Here is a 23,023-nt window from a genome sequence, read left to right as displayed (position 1 = left end):
GCTTTGTATGTTTCTTAGGTCTCATTAGAGGGTTGTGAAATATATCCAAGTATTTTCAATTAGCATTATGGACATGCATATTCATAGTTGTAGGAGGTGTAGTGTTTAAAAGTATTTCAAAATTTTAAGATGTTAGTAATTGTTAGATTAATTAGTGGATCTTGATAGAGTTGTTTGGTGCCCATACTCTATTTTTCTTCTTGATTCAATAAATTATAACCCCTCTTTTATTCAATAACTTTACAATACTAGCATAGATGTATTTTATTATAATTGTTTTAATATGATTGGTTTGTTTTGCTTAGTGCAGTTTTGAATAAGTACATTTAAGCAATACTAGTATTTTTCTATAATTTTTTTTTTGAGTTGATGTAAAATATCTCTTATTTATCAATGTTATGAAATATGTTTGTACTCATCATTTTTAAATTAAGTAAATTATATTTGACTTGTATTAAAAAAATTATTCAATTTAAAAATGAATAGTACAAACTTATTGCTAAACATTGACAAGTAGAGATATCTCTACATTGAGTTAAAAAATATTTAAACAAAAAATTATAAGTCTTGTTGAAATGTATATGCTCAAAATCTCACCAAGAGTCAATCATATCATAACCATTGCAATACATTCTTTTATATATATTAACTACAATTAAATCTAGATATTATATAGAATAAAACTACAGTTAAATTTAAATATGATTAATTATATTATAGAATAAATATATAATAAAAAATAAAACATATTAAATTATATTAATATATTAATTATAAAATAAATTAATAAGTTATATTAATTTATTTTTTAAATTATCAATATTGTGTAAAATAAAAAATTATCAATATAATATAATTTATTTTTATTACAATAAGTACAAATAAGTACAAAAATGACAACTAAATTTATATAATTTTAATCTCTATATTATCATACTTATACCTTGTATTAATTCAACTATGCCCTTAATTAACATAACTTTTTATAATGTTGATATAACTATCCAAAATTTAAAATGAAGTGTGTTCGAGATTAAAGTATGGATGAGACAAAAAAAATCACAACCTTTTTTGCTCCAATCTAGTAAAGCAGCTTCAAAAGTGTGTGTGTTTGAGAAGATTTCAAGGGGTTTAGGGAGACATTGTTTAAAATGAAAAATTCAAGTGAATACTTCATTTTACTTTCTTAGTTGTCATGAAGAGATTTGAAGAGGAGGTTCCAATTATGCAATTAGATTGGGGGGGTTTGAGATGGAGTTGAGGTGGTTCTCTAGTTGTAATGTGGGAGATAAGAGTGGTCCAAATACCCAAAGTTCAATAGCATTTCAATTTTACAATATATCTATAGAAATAACAGTGATCATAATCAGATCTTTGCAATATATAGAAGTCATGACGCTCATTTCCTACATGCAATTGAGAGGATTTCAACTCGATCAATTCCAATTTGCTAGCGTATTCGTAGCTTGTGCCAAAATGGGATCTTTGAAATAGGGTGTAGGCATCTATCATGCATAATCGAAGGGGAGTTTCATCGAGTTTTGTAGTTGTAAGTGTTTTGGTAGAACTGTGCACATAATTTGGAAGGACAACAGGTGCGTGAACTGTTTGACAAAATACCTCAAAGGAATGCAGTCTCATGGACAGAGATTTATAGAAGATGGATTTTCTGGAAAGGCACTAGAAACTCATAAGCACATGCAACTGGGTGGTGTAAAGCTAGAATCCTCAAACATTTCCTGCATTCTCACTGTCTGTTCTCAAATTAGAGATTTAGAGCAAGGCTTGAACTGCCATCAAATCTTAATTGAGAGCATATTTTGTCAGATGTCATTGTGTCAAGTGCCCTACTAGACATGTATGCAAACATGGAAGCATAGAAAAGTCATGCAAACTATTTTACAGGATGCCGAAATGAGATGTGATCTCATGGATTGTAATAATTGTGTGATTTGCACAAAATCGGTTTATTGAAAAGGGTTTAGAAACTTTCAAAGAAGTTTGAAAATAATTTCCTTGTCCCTCTTTGTATACTCATTTTTTGTCGTAATCCAAATAATTGTCTCAATCCCCATCACCCATATCCATCTATTGGTGATGCCAAAAAAATGAATTGAGTGAATTAAATATTGAATGGAATTTGATTTGAGATGGGGTATGTAATGAATGAGGCTAAAGTTGGACTGGTGTACACCAACAAAAATGAGGAAAAATTGCATAATTGATGTTATGGAGGCCAATTCGGATATCCTATTTCAAAAAAAACCTCTTCTCTAAAATCATAGAGGTGAGCTTAGGCAGCAAATTCCCACAATTCTGAAAGGTACTCTCTGCCCAAACTATTTGGGATCCATTTCTTTAGAAAATTCAATTATTTGAATATATATAAGAAAACATGAAAGAGAAAGTTAATATGATGACATCATAATGTAGACCAATGAGGTTTCAATAGTCATTTTTGAAAGAGTAAATTTTGGAGAGATGGATACTAGTTTTGAAGGGAATGTACATAGTAATTAGTTTCCAGCAATGATTTTTAAAAGAGTTACATTTGGAAAGAAGGAACTTTGTTTTGAAATCATATTCAGGAAGAAGGATTCTTTAATTTTGAAAGTATGTAAAGTTTTGTAACATGGATTTTGTGTTTTCTATTTCTTAGTCAGGTTACCTGTAGTTGTGTTTATAGGATTTGACTGGTGGAATTTATATGCTTATTTTCTCCTCTAATCTTAATTTCCTTATCTTGTTTATTTGATAAAGTTGTCTAAAACTAGCTGCTAGTTCAATTGTTTCTAGGATCCAAGCATAAAGGAATTAGCTAAGTAGAATTGCAAAGGATCCAGCATTCAACAAGATGGCCGAGTAGTTGCAACATAGTGTGCATGGTGCAGGGCAAGAAGGCATTCCGTAGCTAGATGCACAGCAGTACTTTTCTACAATGCAACAAGTTATGCAAAATCGTCAATTCATGAACATGGATGAGCGGCTTGGTAGTGCTCTTATGCAGGTATGGATGGTAGCTTGCCACTTAGTAAGGAAGACTTAATCCTGATTTTTTTTTTAGTATTGGCAATTTCATCTTATCTAGCAACTAATATGTTATTGACTATGCAATTTTGCAGGACCCATCAATGTCTAGTATGTTAGAGAATCTTGCAAATCCTACTCACAAAGAGTAATTGGAGGAACACATGGCACACATTAGGGATGATCCTACTTTCAAGCATGTACTAGAGGAGATTGAGATTGGAGGTCCAACTACAATGATGAAGTAGGACAATCATTTCCAAAACACTATGGTGTTGCAAATTCTCTATTTACTTAAAATGTGGCTGATTTATTTATATTTTTGATTGATCATGCCTTTTGCTTTCAGGTACTAGAAGGATCCAAATGTGTTGACCAAGTTAGGTCGGGCTATGGGTGTCAGAATTCCAGGTGACAATCCTACCTCTGATGAGGCAACTAGTGTAGAAGAAATTGAAGAGGAATATGGCTATGAGGATGAAGATCAAACAACTGTCCATCATGTAGCCAGTGTTGGTGATGCTAAGGTAAGCATTTTCTTTAAAGACAACTTTTAGCATTAGTAATGATGGTGAATAAAAAAATGATATTTGTGCAGGATATGAAAAGTGGTGCATCTGGTGTAGTACATTTGATTTTTTAAGGAGGAAGAGCTCTTCTGAAGATCCGAAGCTCTATTTTGAATGGCAAATAGTTCTCATGCAAAATTTTATATTTGGGTTGTATCCTAATTATAGGTATATATTGTCTAAATAATTGGGGAGGAACTGATTGGGGGAAAATGGTCAAGACAAAACAACATTATAGGCTTTAAAATTTATTTTGTATAACCAGGTTCTAGGTGGTCTGGCATGGAACTAGAAATCCTTTCTAGTTTTAGAGTTGGCATTTGCAGTGTCCCCCAATTAGGACTTTACTTGTTTTACCCAAAAACTCCATCTAGGGTTTTGATTGCACTTGGAAATGAAAATTTGTATTGTTCCCTACTTTAGAGGCTGTCAATTCTATAATGTCTCCAAATAGATTTGAACCCCTTTTCACTCAAATCCTCAAAGTAATTTCATCAAATAGTTACCTACATATAAGGAGTGCAAATTCATGAATTCAAGTATTGTCTCAGATTCAGAGTTAATCTGTTTACATAATAAATAAACAGAAAACTATACCAGACAAACAGTTCTTATCCATGTTATGAATTGGAGCATGGAAGATAGTGGGCTAGAAACAGAGACCAATTCCTTTGAAACCAAGGATATAACTTGGTAGCTCTGTTCAGACTTTCAGTGCTTCATAATGCTCAGAAGAAAACTCACAGTTTTACACTCAATGTTCAGCACTGTGCACTCCTCCTCCATAACTCTACAATACCCAGCCTAAACTGTATAGGTTGGCTTTGATCCTGAAATGATATTACTAGTACTCATGGAACCCAACACATTATACTCTGGCCTAGATATTAAAGGAGATTAAATGGTTTGGCTTCACACCTCATTGGCTCTAAGAATGTATTTTCCCAATACAAATATTATTTCCTTCTGCCATTATTGAAACTTACGATTTATATTTTTGATGCCCAGCTTAGAGCTATTGTGGTTTCATGAGTCCTTTACATAGCTTATGGATTATTGTGGTGAAACATGTCAACCTTTCCAAGGTGATGAGTAAGTAGTGATGCACCATGATTTCATCCCTTTTACTCACCTCATATGCCTTCAATTTTGAAGGTTTGCATCCTTTAGAGCATAATCAATATTTATTTTATTAAATCGCAATAATACAATTTTATTATATTATATATTGAATCAAAGAGTAAACATAAGGCATAACTGGCAAAGCTTAACAGTGCTCTGCCATGTCCTGTAATTGGCGATGTAAGTCTACTCCCTTATCGCTAGAAATGGTTGAGCATTATAGATTGATTGCTAAATACAATCTTATGATAGCTTGTCCTTATGATTAGTTGTGAAATGTGTTTTGGTTATTTGTGAGATTGAATATGATTGTCAATGGTGCCTTGGCATGTTTGCTGGATGTCCCTGCATGTTCATTTTTATTTTGAATTCTTCCCACTATTTATTTTTTTCTCTCTTCTTGTGTTGGTGTCTTTGGATTCAAGTTACTAGAAAATAAAAGTTTCCATTCAAGTGAAGTCGTTGTCTGTTGGCAGAAAAGAGATGTTATTTATAACAGTCAAGGTTCTTTGTTCCCATCATCATTGTTTTTTATTCTTCTTCCATTTTTGTATTTCACAGCCAAGCACCTCCTTTATGTTTCTTTATTACTGTCTCTCTCATTTTATGAGAAGACTACTCAATGTGTCTGTTATTCTCTTTGGGTTACAAGTTTGTGGAACATATGGATATATATATATTATTATTTTTTGTCTGACGCAATTTTATGATTGTTGTGATCGGGGAATATTATGTGAGGAGATGAAAGCCTTGTTTTCTAGGGGCCATTTTTATAGGAGCAAGTAGTAGATGAAGGATTGAAACTGCATATGCCATTCTCATATTGAAGGAAGAATACACAAGAGTTGTTTCACATAATACTTTGATTATTTGCAATTAGTTTATAGTATGAGATAAATTATGTCAGAGTAATTTTACTAGTTGCAAAGGTAGCACATCATAGCACTACTCTCAAATATTTTTGGAATTTGGGCATCATGTGAGATTAGCTATTACAGTTATTGAAGGAATTGTTTTGACAACTGGGCATATTTCTCCAGTCAGTGGCACATATTATTTTAGAATCTCCTCATTCTTGCATGAAAGAAAGAAGTCTCTTATAGAGTTATTTTTGAGCAATTTATTTTCTTTTTGGGAGTGTAAAAGATGGGGTGCTAAAGAGCTGTGCAGCTTGGTGCTGGAAATTGGTTATGGTGGAAGAGCATAAAGATTCACCTCAATTTGAGAATTTTGTATGAAGGGATTATTACAGGAAATATTCTGAGCCGAAAGCATTGGTCCCTTAAGATTATCATTTCTTGGTATCAATTTGGTGTCTTGGCTCTTCATTAATGATTGCCATTGGTGCTTGTGGAAAAGTTTTCAAATAATAAGTATGTTCTACTAGATAGAGACCATAACATTCAACAAAGTTATGACAAGCAAGGTGTCAGGTCAGATCTGAAACTAAACAACTTATGGAAGAGTTGTAATTTGTTCTCTGTTATGGTTTATTGTTTCTATTCTCTTCATGTTTAGAGGTGCGTAAATTTTTATGTGCTTGTTATGCTAAATCATACTAGCTATTTTCCAAGTTTGAAACTCAGAAGAAACAATTCTTTCAAGCTAACTGTTTGATAGTATGTCTGGAAACTAAAATCATAATTGAGGAGAGAAAATGTTTGGAATGGTCCCGTTAGGAGGTGTTTTTATCTGCATGACATTATTGTCGATTATGGACTGATGTTTGGAGTATATGGGAAGAACTATTATTACTACAGAAAGTAATGCTATTATTCTATAACAGTTTGGTGCCAAGTGTTTTCTTATCCAATTACAACTACAGAAGGCTATTTGAGTCTAGCTTGTGTATGTAATTAAAGAAACTAATTTTCTACAAATTCAAATTAGACCTTCGTATTATCCTTTTTAAGTATGTCATGCTATATGAGATTCATAAGGTTTTGTTCAGTCATCTATATTGCTCTATATGTTCCAAAAATACTTCGGTCCATTGCATGTGTGAGTCAAGAAGACCAATATTGCATAGCTATCTATTTGAGTCATTTCATATATGTGCATTTTTTCTTTGACTTTTAAGAGTTATTAGCTGAACCAATCTGACTGACATGTAGTTGATTTGTGGAACAGACTTCCAGTTGGTTTCAATTCTAACTCTACTTTTCATTTCCAGTCGATTGCAATGGTGTTATCTTCACTAATCTTTATAATTCATACATTTTAAGTGTTTTGGAGTTGACAAAATGCTGAAGAATTCTAAAGGGAACTTCACAACAGTATAGGCATCTACAGCTTTGATAGAAGACTCTAGAAATTCTGAGTTGCAAAAATAAATAACTAGTAACTTGAATTTTTGAAGAATATTTCTAGACCTAAAATGACTAAGGTAAGTCACTATCTGCATTAAAGTTGCAACTATAGAAGTAGTCTGGTATATGCTTATTGCTTGAGCTCAGTGTGCTTAACTGATTCTATTAATAGAGAATGCTTGAGGACAAAATAACAGACTAGAAGTTATGAGAAAAAGGAAAAAACATTGGTAAGGCCATCTGCACCATTTTTTTAATGGGTACACTAGATATTGATTATTTTGTCAACATTATGATTTTTCGTACTATTAAAAATTTGTGACAAATAATTCATGGGTAGGAATTTTGTAATAAAACATTTATATTAGCTAGAGTTAAGCCCAATGCTGCTACATAACATAGAAATACTTTTGATCTTTGAGATGACTATACATAGTTTTTTTCACAACAAAAATGTCATCTAATATTTACAACCTACTTAAATATACCTTAATATTGTGTCATGCTCTTGTGAATTATGCCACTTATCTATGTTCTATTTTCAAATGACATCCAAATTTAAATGGCATATAAACTCCTTGCATGCAATTCTTGTTCATTAACTAAGTTGAGAGTAAAAATATTGGAAATTAAATCATAATAAGATATAATGCTTCCAAAATTTTAGAGTAATGTGTGTGTTATTAGACTTAATATATGTTTCAAAGTAGTTTTAATGTAATCAAGTGTTTTATGTAGGTTGTGGGGCCAAGTTCTTTGGCAAAACTCTATCAACTTTCAAGAGATGTTGATCTAACTCCAATGCAACCTATGTAGCCTTCTTCTAGTCATGGTGCTATAGGACAGAGAAGCAATTCTAACCTTGATGCTATTGGTGATAATTTGGTTGGCTCAATTGGCAATTCTGGAGGAGCACATGATCACATTTACAATCTCCAAATGCTTGATGCAGCATACCACAAGCTTCCTCAATCCAAAGATTTAGAGCGCTTGACGTAAGATTTCCTTTGGATTCAAAAAAGAAGCTTAAACATATTATTCATATGCATGATATGGAAGTTGGACATGATTATAGTTTAGGTCTTTTATTTAATTATGTTGTTTCGTCATCTATAAAATGTGCAGAGATAGGGTTTTGTAACACCTGCAAGCTTTCCTCAAGTTCAATTGCCTATTTTTGAAAATCCTTCCTTTTGGGAGCACTTGGACACAGATACTCTTTTTTTTTTTTACTACCAATAGGTAAGGTACAATTCTACAAGATTAATATTCAATGCTTCTAAATCAACACAAGCTCTTTATATTTAATGTTATTTATCTAGTAAAGACACATCCTGGCTTTAAAATATGAAATAATACATATCAGTAGTATTGCAAGAGAATTGAAGAAATAGTCATGGAGGTACCATAGGAAATATAATACATGGTTCTAGAGACACGAGGAACCAAAAGTCAAAACAGATGAATATGAATAGGGAACATATGTGTACTTTGATTTCAACATACTACATGATGGTTGGTCTGATATTTTTCAAGTTTTGTGCTTTCTCATAATTTCTCAATGAATTATTTTGGATAAATATGTAAGTTCTTACTGCTACTATGAATAGAGTATATCATGTTACAGTGACCATGATCATGGTAGATCTAATGTTTGGAAGACAACTTTGTCAATTTTTTGCATTATTCTTTATAGGGTACTAGCTCAATGGAAGAGCACCTACTTTATAAGTAGGAAGATGGTGGTTCAATTCCATCATGCCCTAATAAGACTTAATTAATGATTAAATTAACTACCAAATATATTACCAAATATACTACCATATATACGACCAAATAAACTACAAAATCAACTACCAAATATACTATCATATATACTACCCAAAAAACTACCAAATATACAACAAATCAACTACCAAATCAACTACCATATATACTACCCAAAAAACTACCAAATATACTACCAAATAAACTACCAAAATTGCCAAAATAAACTACCATATAAACTACCAAGTAACAATAACAAACGACTAAGTGAATGACCTAATCAATGATTAAAGTAGTTTAGTCATAAATTTGGTTGGGAGATAAATGTCTAGCAATAAACTACCATTGGTCACGTGATCAAAATTAGTCACATATCTACAATTTTTAGTAGTTTATTTAGTAATATATTTTTGTTTTTGTACTAGTGCAAATATCAAACTTTGGATCACTTAGCAAAACATCGACAATGAAGTTTCCTTCACTTCTACACTGCTCTGCTCAACTTCACATTCTGCACTCTTTGTTGCTTATCATCAATTGTAAAAACCATATCATCACATATCATGATAAAGGAAAATGTCTTTCCTTTATACCAAGTCCTCAAAAAAATTCCCTAAGTAGTCTGTGAGACCTTCTCAATTGATTATTATAGGACCACATTAAGAACACGTTACACTTAGCGATAACATTAATCTTTAACCTTGCAACTTGAATAACTTTCTATACATGCAATATTATGACAAGCAAGCTTAGCCACATCATCATCAATATTTCTTCTTCATGTCCTCAACCTCAATCCTTATAATATTAACTCTAATAAGAGATATAACAAGTTTACCAGAACATGCCTCTGTAAACTCTATCTCAAAACAAACATCACCAAAACTTACATAACTTCTTCTAGACTTATCCCTTCTTCTTCTAACATTAACTGCATATACCAAATACTCATAAGTATCTCTCATAACCTTCGATAGTTAGAATACTCAACTAGTCATCTATACCAACTTGATCTTTTTGTTGTTCTTCTGTCAGATACCATAGAAAACTGTTATGTTGACATCATTGACAAACTCAATCATGAATGTAACATATCACCTATAATACTCCCCCATAGGAAAATCATCAACATTCATGCTTCCATCCAATCTTCCCCTTTGGCATTGAGGGAAACAAAGATGAAAAACATCTAGTTCCAAGAATACCAACAAAAGAATGTTCATCTTTTCAAATCCTCTTCATCAATCATTCTCCCCCATTGATATAACTCAATGTGTTTTTTGTCAAACTGTCATTCCATATTGTGCTTATGTCGAACATATTGTACTCATGCTAAACATCTTCCTCAACATAATATTTTTCATGCAATATTCTCTCCCATTGACATCAATGTCAAAGGTTTCAGCAACCAACTTACTGCATCAAACTCTGCAACAACTGATACTTACTAGCTTGAGTGTCAAAAGACATTATTCAAAACAACATACAACAATGGTCCTAGATGACGTGATTGCAATTATTTGTTTCTGCAACATACTCTGCTTCCATTGTACTTTGTGATGTATAATCCTACTTCTTGCTTAACAAAGAGACCAATCTTCCTCCAAGAAAAAAGGCTCCTCCACTAGTGCTCTTTCTGTCATCCATATTGTCTACCCAATCTGCATTAGTATAAGCACTTAGAGTGAAATTATTAGATCTTTCATACCATAATCTGAACTATGATGTTCCTTTCAAATATCCAAATATCCTTTTGACTACTACATACTGTGCTTCTTTGGGATTAGCTTGAAATCTTGCAACAATTTGAACTGCATTTGCTATATCTAACCATGTGTGAGTCAGATATTGCAATCCTCTAATCATAGATTTGTACTTAACTTGTGTCTAGTTACTATAGGTGTTCCAAAGGGTTTGCATGTTTCCAAACCAAACCTTTTTAGTAAATACTTCAAGTACTTAGTCTAACAAATAAAGATTCCTTCTTTATTCTGTAAAATCTATAATCCTAGGATATATTTCATCTCTCTTATCATACTCATCTCAATTTTTTTTTTCATCTCTTTGGCAAACTTTTTTCTTTCTTCATCGTTACCTCCAAATATGATATCATCAACAAATATTACTAGAATCATTAAACCATCATCAATTTCTTTCCAATACAAATTACTATCTACCATACCTTTTCTATATCCAAGTTTTGTCAAATATTTGTCCAACCTTGCATACCATGTTCTAGGTACTTGATTTAATCCATACAATGCTTTCCTTAGTCTGCATACTATGTCCTTGTCATCTGTTAAAGGACATCATTTAGGCTGCTCAATTTATACCTCTTCTTCAAGTTCTCCATTTAGAAATGCTAACTTGAAATCCACCTGATATATTTTGAATTTCTTATGTGCTGTATAGGCTAAGAATAATCTTATTACTTCTATTCTAGCTAGTGAAGCATAAGTCTCCTCATAATCTATCCCTTCTTTATGTGAGTAACCTTTACATACTAATATTTCTTTTTTCCTTACAACTTCTCCTTGCTCATTCATCTTGTTTCTGAATACCCATTTAGTTCCTATCACATTCTTGTCTGCTGGTCTAGGGACCGATTCCCATGTCTCTTTCTTTACTATCTGATCCAATTCCTCTTTCATGGTTTGTTTCCAATAATCATCTTTGCATGCTTCATCTACATTCTTAGGCTCCACTTGAGATATCAAACATAGTTCTTCATTTATTCTACTTCTTGTCATCACACATTTATCTTTGCTTCCAATGATCTACTTAGATGGGTGACTCTTTACCATATTCTTTCTTGAAGTAGGAGTTTCTATCTCAACATTTGGCTCTACTAAAGGTTCTAGGCTTTTTTCCTACCTTGGCTCCCCTTAACTCTACAAATCATTGTTAGTCTCAAGAAATACTTCATCATTCATTGGCTTAGTAACAATATCATCATCTAAATTATAATCAACTATTCTCTCTTGTATTCTAAATTTCTCATCGATTCTCACATTTGCACTTTCCATGATAGTCTTAGTTCTCTATGTTGGAATACTTTAAAATAACTAGGGGGGGATGTGGTAAATTAGTTATCCAAGGTCTAGATGTATAAATAAATTTTTTCACAGCTTAGTGAACATCATCATGCATGCATCCATAAGATTATGCAATCACTTAAAACTTGTAGGTTACTGTCAAATCAACTTACAAAAATGTAAACATGAAACATAATAGATTCATCAACACACTTGACACAATGATTTACGTGGAAACCCAATTTGGGAAAAACCACCAGTAATATGCTACTCTTTTTCACTCTTATGAAGTCATGCCCTATAAAAGGCCAACCCTGTTAAAGGTTACAATACACACTGTTAAATGTGACCTTGTTAAAGGATTTCAATTACCCTATTAGGAGTGAGCCTTGTTAGAGGACTTTAGACCATTCACTTGAAATTTCATCAGGTTAAAGGATTTACAAATGACTGTTAGGTCAACCTTAATCCAAAGGATTTTACCCTAGACTGATACAATTATTATAGAGTGACAGTAAGGCTTGATCTAATAACAACTTACAACTCCATTTGTAGCTTATAGATCACTATTTCAGTCCTCTATTCTACATGGCCTTCACACATTTCAGCTCTAATATCTTGTTCACCCTTCAAGCGTTCATATCCTTAGGCCTTCTTTCTTAAGATACCAATGCAGACTCTTCCCTTAGGTCACTTGATAAAGCAAAACCCTTGACTCCTTGTCTTCCTTAGGTTCTCGCACATGACAACCTTGCTTCATGATAGTCATTAATGATCTTTAAAATAATACAGTAGCTTTACATTATCTGGCTTCTAATGCTTGGCACATACTACATTGCTCAGCATCCTCTATGAAATTACTCAGCCCAAACTAAAGTCTACTGGTGGTCAGCATCAACTAAACTTTACTTGGCATCCACTGTTATGCTCAACATACACTAGAATAGACTTTCACTTGGCTCCAACCAATTTTTTGCTCAGTTTGTACTGACTTTTCTCGGCACCTACTATCCACTCAGTCAAGCTTGGTAAACAAAATTTTTGTAACTTGTTCTTCTAAACTTTCTTAGTGTAACCAACCTTTGTAACCTTAAGTAGATTATCAACACATCATGTTATCACCATCTTAACTGATTCTTGTACATCTTTACATAATCATAACTCAACCTTTTCTCTAGGTGCTATTGTTACATCTTTTGATCAAATCCTCTTCATCAATCAACTAAGTAATAGTACTGAAATCATATAAAGATTTGTCTTACCAGCAAATAGCAGGTTTGAAATTAGTGACAAAACAATAATCTCCCTCTTTAAAAATCTCCTTCTTCAACAATCTATTATCAACAATCTCCCTCTTTGGCATTTATGGCAAACCAAACTGATCAACCAAATGACAAACCAAACTTGTTCAACCAAACTAACTAGGTTAAAACAATAAGACCAAAAAAATACTAAAAAGAAAACAATTCCTTAAATATCTCCCTCTATCAGCAACTTCCATCTTCTGAATAGGTTACAAGATTCTTTCTTATAACTCCCTCTGAATTACTTCTTGTATCTCCCTCTTACTAGGTAGATGTTAGGATTTTTGTATCTTTGTTCTCCTATATCTTTGTTCTCCTAATCAGCAACTATCTCCCTCTAAGATTAGTTTTAATTCATTCTTGTATTTCTCCCTCTAATCAATAAATCTCTCCCTCTTTGACAATAATGCCAAAGACTTGTCATCTTAACATGTAGATATAACTTTCTTTAGTTTCTCCCTCTATCACCTTACTTGTGACTAATTTGAAGTGTCAGTTCTTTGATTACTTTAGGCAGTTCCTAAAGTAAGATCCACTACATCAATGTGTAACATATTAACATTAGCTTGTTTGGTGCAGGGCACTCCTCTTGTTACTTAGATAGCCTCTGATAGGGGTATCACCCCTAGTTTACCTCTTAGATACTCATGTACATCCTTAGGTGATTCTTTTGTGAAGATATCAACAATTTTTTCTTTTGTGTTAACATATTTCATCTTCACCTCTTTATCTTGAACTAACTCTCTCAAATAATGATACTTGATTGCAATGTGCTTAGTCTTTGTGTGCATCACAAGATTCTTTGATATATTGATAGCACTTGTATTATCACAATAAAGTATCATAGGTTCTATGATCTCTTCTTTCATACCTTTGAGTAGCTATTTGATCCATACAATGTTTGTGCAATTTACAGCAGTAGCAACATATTTAGCTTCAGCAGTAGATTGTGAAGTGCAGTTTTGTTTCTTGCTAGTCCATGTAACTAGCCTCTTGCCTAAGAAAAATGCTCCTCCACTGGTTCTCTTTCTTTCATCAATGTTTCCAACCCAATCAGCATTAATATAGGCTCTTAATTCAAATTTCTCATTTTTCTTTTAGTATAGACCAAACTCTTTTGTTACTTTCAAATATCTCATTATTCTTTTTATAGCCATCAAATGATTCTCCTTGGGATTAATAGAGAATCTTGCAACTATCCCTACAGATAATGCAATATCAAGTCTACTATGCACTACATATTGCAATTGTCTAATCATAGACTTGTACAATATTTGATTTACCTTAGTTGAATCATCATTCTTTGACAACTTGTGTCTTATCACCATAGGTGTACTTACTAGTTTGGAACCCTCCAATCCAAAAGTTTTTAATATTTCCTTGACATATTTTGACTGAGTGATGTATATACAATATTTCATCTGATATACTTGCAAACCCACAAAGAATTTGATCTCTCCAAACATAGACATCTCAAATTCTCGCTTCATTTCATTTGCAAAAGCCTTACATACAGCATCTTGACCTTCAAATATGATGTCATCAACAAAAAATTTAGATAACAAACTACATTTTCCTTTCTTTGTCTTCATGTATAGATTGTTTTTATCATCATTCCTTTCAAATCCAATCTTTAAAAGATAATTATGAAGTCTCTCATACCATAATCTTGGTGCTTGCTTCAAACCATATAGAGCTTTGTGTAATCTACATACCTATTGGAATGTCCTAATGGGAAGAGATCTTCTGGGGGGGGGTGAATCAGAAGTATTGACCCTTTTTTTCACTTTTTATACCCTTAATAACATATAACTAAAATTTTCATGCATGCATATAAACATTAAACAATCATGTGAAACAAACATGCATCACCACATAACACTTGAGATTTTGGTGACCCAGAAACCCTCCAGGAATAAGAAGGTAAAACTGGGGTGGCCCTATTAAAGGCTTTACACTGTGTCAATAGTGATTTGGTTAAAGAATTTACAAACACTTTACATGAAGTGTTACCCTATTAAAGGATTTAATCACCTTTTTGAAGGATCTACAAGATAGCTATTAAGCTAACCTATCAACATAGGGTTTCCTTTCTAATACAATGGCTAAAGAGTATTAGGCATAATAAACCTGATAGCTTACAATCCTTGATTGTTGAATACAGGGCTTGATCTGCTTTCCTTGATCTTGATCTCCTGAGATCTGATATACATTCGTATCCCTTGCTTTGTTCTTATCAACTGAATGCCTAACTGATGTCCTTTCCACTTAATCTCTTTAACACCAAAGCTCTGCAATGACCTTAATAAAAGAATCTACTATTCCTTCTTGTCTCCAACTCTCTTTCAATGGTGTCAGGACTCTCTTATAAAGATTAGTGGATCATTATGCATCCTTGGAAAAAGTGTTCCTACTCAAACCCTAGAAATTCACCCATTGGTTGCATGCAATTCCAATTTTCTGATTGGCTGCATGAGGATCGCATAAGTAAATGAAAGGATTTGATCTTATCTCCTTATCCTGTCATGAGTCATGCATAACCATTCTACATCTTGGTTTGTATTGGCACAAGCTCTTATGCTAATCCTGCGTTGCTCAGCTCATAAAGTAATACTGATGCTCAGCACCATCTATTCTGGATTGCTCGGCATCCACTGTGTTTCCTGTATTACTTGGCTCCTACTTATTCCTGAGTTACTTGGCTCCTATTAACTTTGCAATGCTTGGCACACACTATTTTCTGATCTACTCGGTACATGTTGAATTTTGTATAGCTCGGCATATACTAAAATATGTTTTGCTTAGCATCAACTATAGTTTACTCGGCACTATCTGTGACTTGACACATAAAGAAATTTTGGCTCGGCTCCTGTTGTGTACTCAGCATGTATGGTGAAAATGGTTAAGTGTTTTGACACTCATTTGTCAATCTTATTTATTGGATCAACAATCTCTCCCTTTGACATGAGTGTCAAAAATACTTAACTAATCATTCATGATCTAAACCTTATGTGTACATTCTTCACTTACAAAATGTCAAAAAAATATTACACCTTATAACTCCCCCTAAGTTGATTATGCCTTGTCATGTCATGAATTTGTGTTTATCTTCTCCTTTAATATATCTTTCTAATAATATCTCCCCCTTAGATATTATCTCCCCCTTAGATATTATCTCCCCCTTAGAATATTATCTCCTCCTTTTTGACACTGATGTCAAAGAGTCCTAAATGGTGATGCCATGCTTGGCCAAAAATGTCTTATTTACCTCAAGGAGTATTTTGAGAGCTGCATCCCAGTTATTCAAGGCAATATCCAATGACTTTTGTTGGATTGCAAGCTATGCTGCTAGATCAACAAGTCCTTCATGTGTAGAAATATTTGGATCCTTCTTTAGGACTCTTTCTGCATACATTTGCTCCTTGTGTAATATTTCCAATTGAGGAGTGATAGATGCTTGTATTTGCATCAGCTTTTCTTTAATAGTGGCCTCTTTTGCTGATAATGTAGCTAATTCCCTCTGAGTGTGAAGTGTTTGAGCAACTTTATTTTCACTCTATGCAGGATCTAAGGGTAGTTGCATGCTGGAGAGCTTTAATTTACTCTCAAGGTTCAAAATTTTTGGATTTATTTCTTGTGTGAACCTGGAAAAATCACACAATTTTCTATAAAGGGAAAAGATGTTCCCTAAGACAATCTTTACATTATCCAATTTCTTGGCTAGGTCAACCTATCCCAAAATTATATTATTATCTATCCTCTGGTTGACCTTACCTACAAACTTCTTTTCTGACCATTCCATTAGTTTTACATTGGTATCATGGTCTTCATTATTCACTTGGTCAACTATATCAAATAGTTGCTCAAGAATTGGCCTATTTGCATCTGGAGGTTGTAGGCTGAAGGCATCCATGAATATATCTTTGATCTTATTCATTGTCTGCTTGTATTTGTAGTCTTTCCTCATTGCTTCTTGCCTCCTTCTCTTATCCAATGCACTCTGTATTTCATTCATCTTTTCATCATTTAGAGTGCTTGAATCATAATAGGGTATTTTAATTTCTTCATCAAGCTCAAGAATGCCATAATGAATGGTCCTAGCTACCCTAGTAGAACTTGAGCTTGGTGTACTGACATGTAAGGTCATCATTTCAGTACTTGGCTCCTGAATAGGTTTGGTAGGAGTACCTATTTTTGGCAATTCAACCAAAGTTTGTATTGCAAACTCCTCCTTATCTTGTGTTTCTTCTTTGCCCTCTTCTTCTTGCTTGGCTTCTTCTTCTTCTTGTGTCACTGCTACTGGAGGTATACCTGTTGTCTGAACTAGTGTACCTATGACTTCCTCTGTTGTTGCACTCGGCTCCTGATGAGCTTGAATGGCTATTCTTGGTGGTGATGGAGGTGGTAGAAATGTAAGCCCAGTAGTTTGAATGATTTGAGGTGGTTCTTGTGGTGACACCTTGGCTTCTTTGATTTTGTCTACTAACTTTTGGAGATCATCTACACTGACCAATATGGGACTTGTATGCAATTGTGCTTGTAGAGTTGTTTGTTCAAGGATCTTAGTAAGATCCTCTAAAGTTAATGGATTGATGTTTTGACATGAGGTGTCAACAACATACTTAATCTTTATGATTTATGCAGGTGTGGTAGTAGAGTGAGAAGGACTAGGAGGTGAAAGTTGTGTGTCTTGCACACTTTGCTGCTCATCAGTACCTTTGTCTTCATCTTTTCCTTCTTCCTCTCTTTCTTTCTTGTTTTCCTCTTCTTCAACCTTTTTCTCTTCTTATGTCTTCTCTTCTCTCCTCTTCCTTCTTTCCTCAGGTTTAGCAAAAGCTTCTTCTTTGTACTCCTCTTCAAGAACATCTTCAGTCTTCTTATATAAATTCTTCCATGCTCTTGTAGTTCTTTGTACAACTTCTTCAATTTTTTTTTGTAAGATGGAGAATGCCCTATATTTAGGTGTAAACCTTTTATTATGTCGTTTGATTGCTTGAGTTACCTATTCCTTTGTCAAATCAAGTAGTATGTTTGCTAGGGTTGATTCCCTCATCTCTTTCTCCATCATTAGACAAAAATGTCATCTGTCTTCTACGATTTTAGACAATTCCTTTGGAAATTGTCCATCTAGTTCAAGAGGTGTATACTTGAACTGTGCCATTAATTCATAGACTAATTCTTCAATGCTATTTTGTTCCTCTTTACTTAATTTATTGAAATCAATCCCTTTTATTTCACTTAAGTCTCCATTCCTAATCTTCTCACATAATATATCAACTAAAGACTTAGGAGTATGACTTACCTTTTCAGTCTGATCTTCTTCATCAGTATCAAGTTGAGCCACATATCTTTTCCTTTTCCTTGGCTCTTCCTGTGCCTTCTTGACTGACTTCTTTTTATTTGTCACTTCCTCTTTGGCCTTTTGTGTAGAAGCCCTTGTTGTAGCTCTGGTTGTTGGCTTCTTGGGTGTTTGCATGATAGCTTTCTTTGGTGAAGGCTGAGATGCAGGAGGTGTCTTTGCCTTCCTTTTGATGACTCTGCCTTTGATGGGTGCTTCCTTGGTTTCTTCTTCCTCGACACTCTCATCTTTGTCTTCACCTTGGCCTTGTGACAATTCAAGTGGCCCTTGTTCTAGCTCATCCTCATCTTTCTCTTCATCATCTTCTTCTTCTCCTTCACTAATCTCCTCTACTACACCTGTTGCACTTGTTTCTTTAACACCAAATTTATTCTTTATCTTCTTCACTAGCTTGTCCTTCTTCTTGACTTTTGAGGTTGTCTTAAGTTTTGTAATAACTCTTGATTTGACAGTGTCAAATGTTCCAAATGCCTTTGTAGATTTGTCCATTTCCTTGGAAAGTAATGATGTGATGGCTGCAGAAGCTTGGTCAACATCAAGCTCATATCCCAATGGTCTAAGCCATCTTGCTCTTGGAAGGACTACTTGAATGTAAGTATAATCAATGTCAATCAGAAAGCATATGTCATTTACATGCTCTTCCACCAGTGAAAATGGTATCCTCATTCTCTTCTTTATTGCATTTTTGAAATCATCAAAATAGATAGACATTTGATCATCAAAGCTATCTCCCATTTGTGCAATGAAATCATTTATTTGATCAACAATGGTTCTATTCTGACTCCAGTTGACTTTGCCAAATGAAGGGAATTCCTTCATCACATAAAAGAACATACAAACCAACATTGAACCAAATTTACACTGTGCTCCCTTGGAATTTCTAATAGCTCCAAGATTTTCATTGATTTGTTGCAACATGAGTTCTACAAGGTCATAGGTGTGCTCTTTCTTTACAAGCTTATATGCCACATCCACTGCTATGCAGGGTACATTATTCAACCTACTAGATTGATTAAACTTATGTGATATGATCCTTACAGAAAAGTCTAGAAGGGGATCAATTAGGGTATCTATGGTCATGCCTCTATTGTTCCATTTTGCACCTGTGTTCTTCTCAGTTGTTTCCTTCTTTTCACTTCTCAATGTCTTGGTCCGATCTAGGGTTGGAAAACTTGTAACCCTATAAACCATTTTCTTGGTAATCTTGACTGGTCCTTGTTCTAACCAGAATGATCCATCATGGATTCTACTAAGTATTATGCATATCCACTCAATTTTGAATACGATTAGAAAAACTAAGGTTTTGGTTAAACCCTTCTTCTCTATGATAGTAAACTCATCTTTCAAGATACCATTATCATAGAGTTTTTCAAAGTCATTAAAGATTTCCAAGTCTCCTATGGCTCTTATTTTACAGTTATAACACTTTCACACATCTTGAACCATAACAAATTTTTCAAGGATGGCAGATAGGGCACCAACGGGATCGCTTTTATATGCAACTTCTGGTATAGGTCTAAACTTAGGTTACTTAACCTCGTTGCTGACAAGTTGAATCTCATGGCTCACTTTCCCTTGGGTTGTCTTTGAACTAGACACCATTTATATCTGAACTAGGGTTTGAAGATTAAAGCAAACTTCACAAACTATAAAACTCGACACCTAAAGGAAATACCTGGATAAATGCTTAGATCACTTGGGTAGATGTTGAATCGCTACAAAACACTAGTTGAAGGCTTGAAAATTGCTCAGTCATGCTCTTGGTGATCACTCTTTGTTTGAATGGCTCAAAAATGAATCAATTTTCACCTTTAAGCGACACAAAAACCTTGCATTTAATGCAAATTTGTACTTACACATGTCACTCAGCTTCCAAAGGTTTTTCAACTCGGCATCCACTCGACAGCTATACTTACTCAGCATCTACATACTTTGTTAATAACTTGGCCTCCTTTTGACTTCTTAACTCGGCATCTAAAGCAGTTTCACTTGGCATCATCATTCAAGTTTAGTCTTAGCATCTTATCTCATGCAGATTTATACTTTTCAGTGCTTCTTCATGGTTTAGGGCTGATGTATGATACTTCCTTATATGTATCAGCCCTATAGGCTTATCTTGTGATTAGTTGGATGAGAAATGATCACTTGCCCTCATGGGTGAAGTGACCCTTTCATTAGATGTGCTTGATCCATCCTTTTTCTGCCATGTCTTCTTCATGTTTGTTCTGATGTGTTTCACATTAATCTTTTCTTTGCCCTTATTTACTTCAGTCTTGGGTGCCTTAGCTTTTGTTGGACAATTCCTGCTGACATGTCAAGTTTTCAAGCAACTAAAGCAAGTAGTTTGGTTCAACCATCTTTTATAGTTTCCCTTGAAATGTGTCCTTATGCAATTCTGGGGTATATGTCCATATTCTTGACAATAGTGACAACTTTGACTTGTATTGTAGTCCCAATTGTAATGGTGTTCATAGTTGTCCCTTCTTACATGCTAATTTGGTGTCCACATAGACTTTGAACTGCATTCAAAGGCTCTATGTCCATACTTTTTACAATTATGGCAATGTCCATCAAATCTTTGTGTCCTTGTGACTTTAGACCTGCAATCTTGTGTCGCATGTCCTTGCATGTTGCACTTGTGATAGTAACCCTTGCTTTTGGGTGTGTTAGACTAATTGATCCTTCTACTCTTGCAGACATTAGTAGTATGCTCCTTTTTATTACAGTAATGACAAGTGGGTTTAGAATCTTTATCATTGTCACTTCTTTGCTCAGCACTCTTTGATGATTCACCAACTTCAGTGCTGTTGTATCCAATTCCTGATGTATCATGGGCTGATCTTGGGGATTTCAGCAACTGTTCAAAGTACTTGATGACTTCACTTGACTTGTTGAGATTCTCTGCTATTTCTTTTTTTCTATTTAATTCATTCTACAGTTGTTCATTCTGCATCCTCAAAGTAGAGATCTCAATATCCTTCATATTGAGTTCATGATGAAGGTTCATCATTTGGGCAAGTGTATCCATCTGCATGTTTGAGGTCCTTGTTAATTCAATACACTTTTCTTCAAGTCTATTTGCAAGATTTCTTTTGTCATCTTCCATCATAACTCTATCCTCAACTGCTCTTTTCTTTTGTTCAATGATTTCATATAGCATCATGGCCTTTGATTCATGCTCTATCTTAAGAGTTCTTATCTCTTCTGCTTGAGCTCTATTTTTCTCCATCAGTTCTGCTATTGCTGTATCAAATTCTTTGGAATCTCCTTTGGCAAATACTTGTGTGGTGTCAATCTCCTTGTAGTGAATATCATTTTCGGCTATAGCTATTTCCTTCCTTCTTTTTAAGGATTTACTTAATTTCTCTCTAGCTTCCTCTACCTTGTGTAGAGTGAGATGCACATCTATCACCTGGTTTTCAATGATCTTCCCAAGTTTGAAGACTTCTATCTTCAGATCTTTTCCTCCAAGTTGTTAGGCTTCTCCTTGAGAGAACTAAGCTCTAATACCAATTTTTGGAATGTCCTAATGGGAAGAGATCTTCTGAGAGGGGGGGTGTGAATTAGAAATACTGGCCCTTTTTTCCACTTTTTATACCCTTAATAACATATAACTAAAATTGTCATGCATGCATATAAACATGAAACAATCATGTGAAAGAAACATGCATCACCACATAACACTTGAGATTTTGGTGACCCAGAAACCCTCCAAGAATAAGAAGGTAAAACTGGGGTGAGGATGATACCCACGAAATTACTGCAGCAATTAATTTTAACCACTTTTGATGGTTTGCCCTGTTAAAGGCTTTACACTGTGTCAATAGTGACCTAGTTAAAGGATTTACAAACACTTTACATGAAGTGTTACCCTATTAAAGGATTTAATCACCTTTTTGAAGGATCTACAAGATAGCTGTTAAGCTAACCTATCAACATAGGGTTTCTTTTCTAATACAATGGCTAAAGAGTATTAGGTATAATAGACCTGATAGCTTATAATCCTTGATTGCTGAATATAGGTGCTTGATCTGCTTTCCCTGATCTTGATCTCTTGAGATCTGATATACATTTGTATCCCTTGCTTTGTTTTTATCAACTGAATGTCTAACTGTTGTCCTTTCCACTTAATCTCTTTAACACCAAAGCTCTGCAACGACCTTAATAAATGCCTCTGTTATTCCTTCTTGTCTCCAACTCTCTTTCAACGGTATCAAGACTCTCTTATAAATATCAGTGGATCGTTATGCATCCTTGGATAAAGTGTTCCCGCTCAAACCCTAGAAATTCACCCATTGGATGCATGCAATTCCAATTTTCTACTTGGCTGCATGAGGATCACATAGGTAAATGAAAGGATTTGATCTTATCTCCTTATCCTGTCATGAGTCATGCATAACCATTTTACATCTTGGTTTGTATTGGCACAAACTCTTATGCTAATCCTGCATTGCTCGGCTGCTCGACACCATCTATTCTGGATTTCTCGGCATCCACTGTGTTTCCTATATTACTCGGCTCCTACTGATTC

General features: G+C 34.1%; 1 pseudogene; it reads left to right on the top strand.

The window, feature by feature from the left end:
• Positions 1-2,802: 2,802 nt before the first annotated feature.
• Positions 2,803-23,023, top strand: part of LOC149556660 (ankyrin repeat domain-containing protein 2A-like) — a 33,305-nt pseudogene continuing 13,084 nt past the window's right edge.

Source organism: Cupressus sempervirens, chromosome 5, assembly GCF_028749045.1.
Source record: "Cupressus sempervirens isolate cs-2001-9-10 chromosome 5, ASM2874904v1, whole genome shotgun sequence".
Lineage (NCBI taxonomy): Eukaryota > Viridiplantae > Streptophyta > Pinopsida > Cupressales > Cupressaceae > Cupressus > Cupressus sempervirens.
This window is presented reverse-complemented; position numbering and strand designations above follow the sequence as displayed.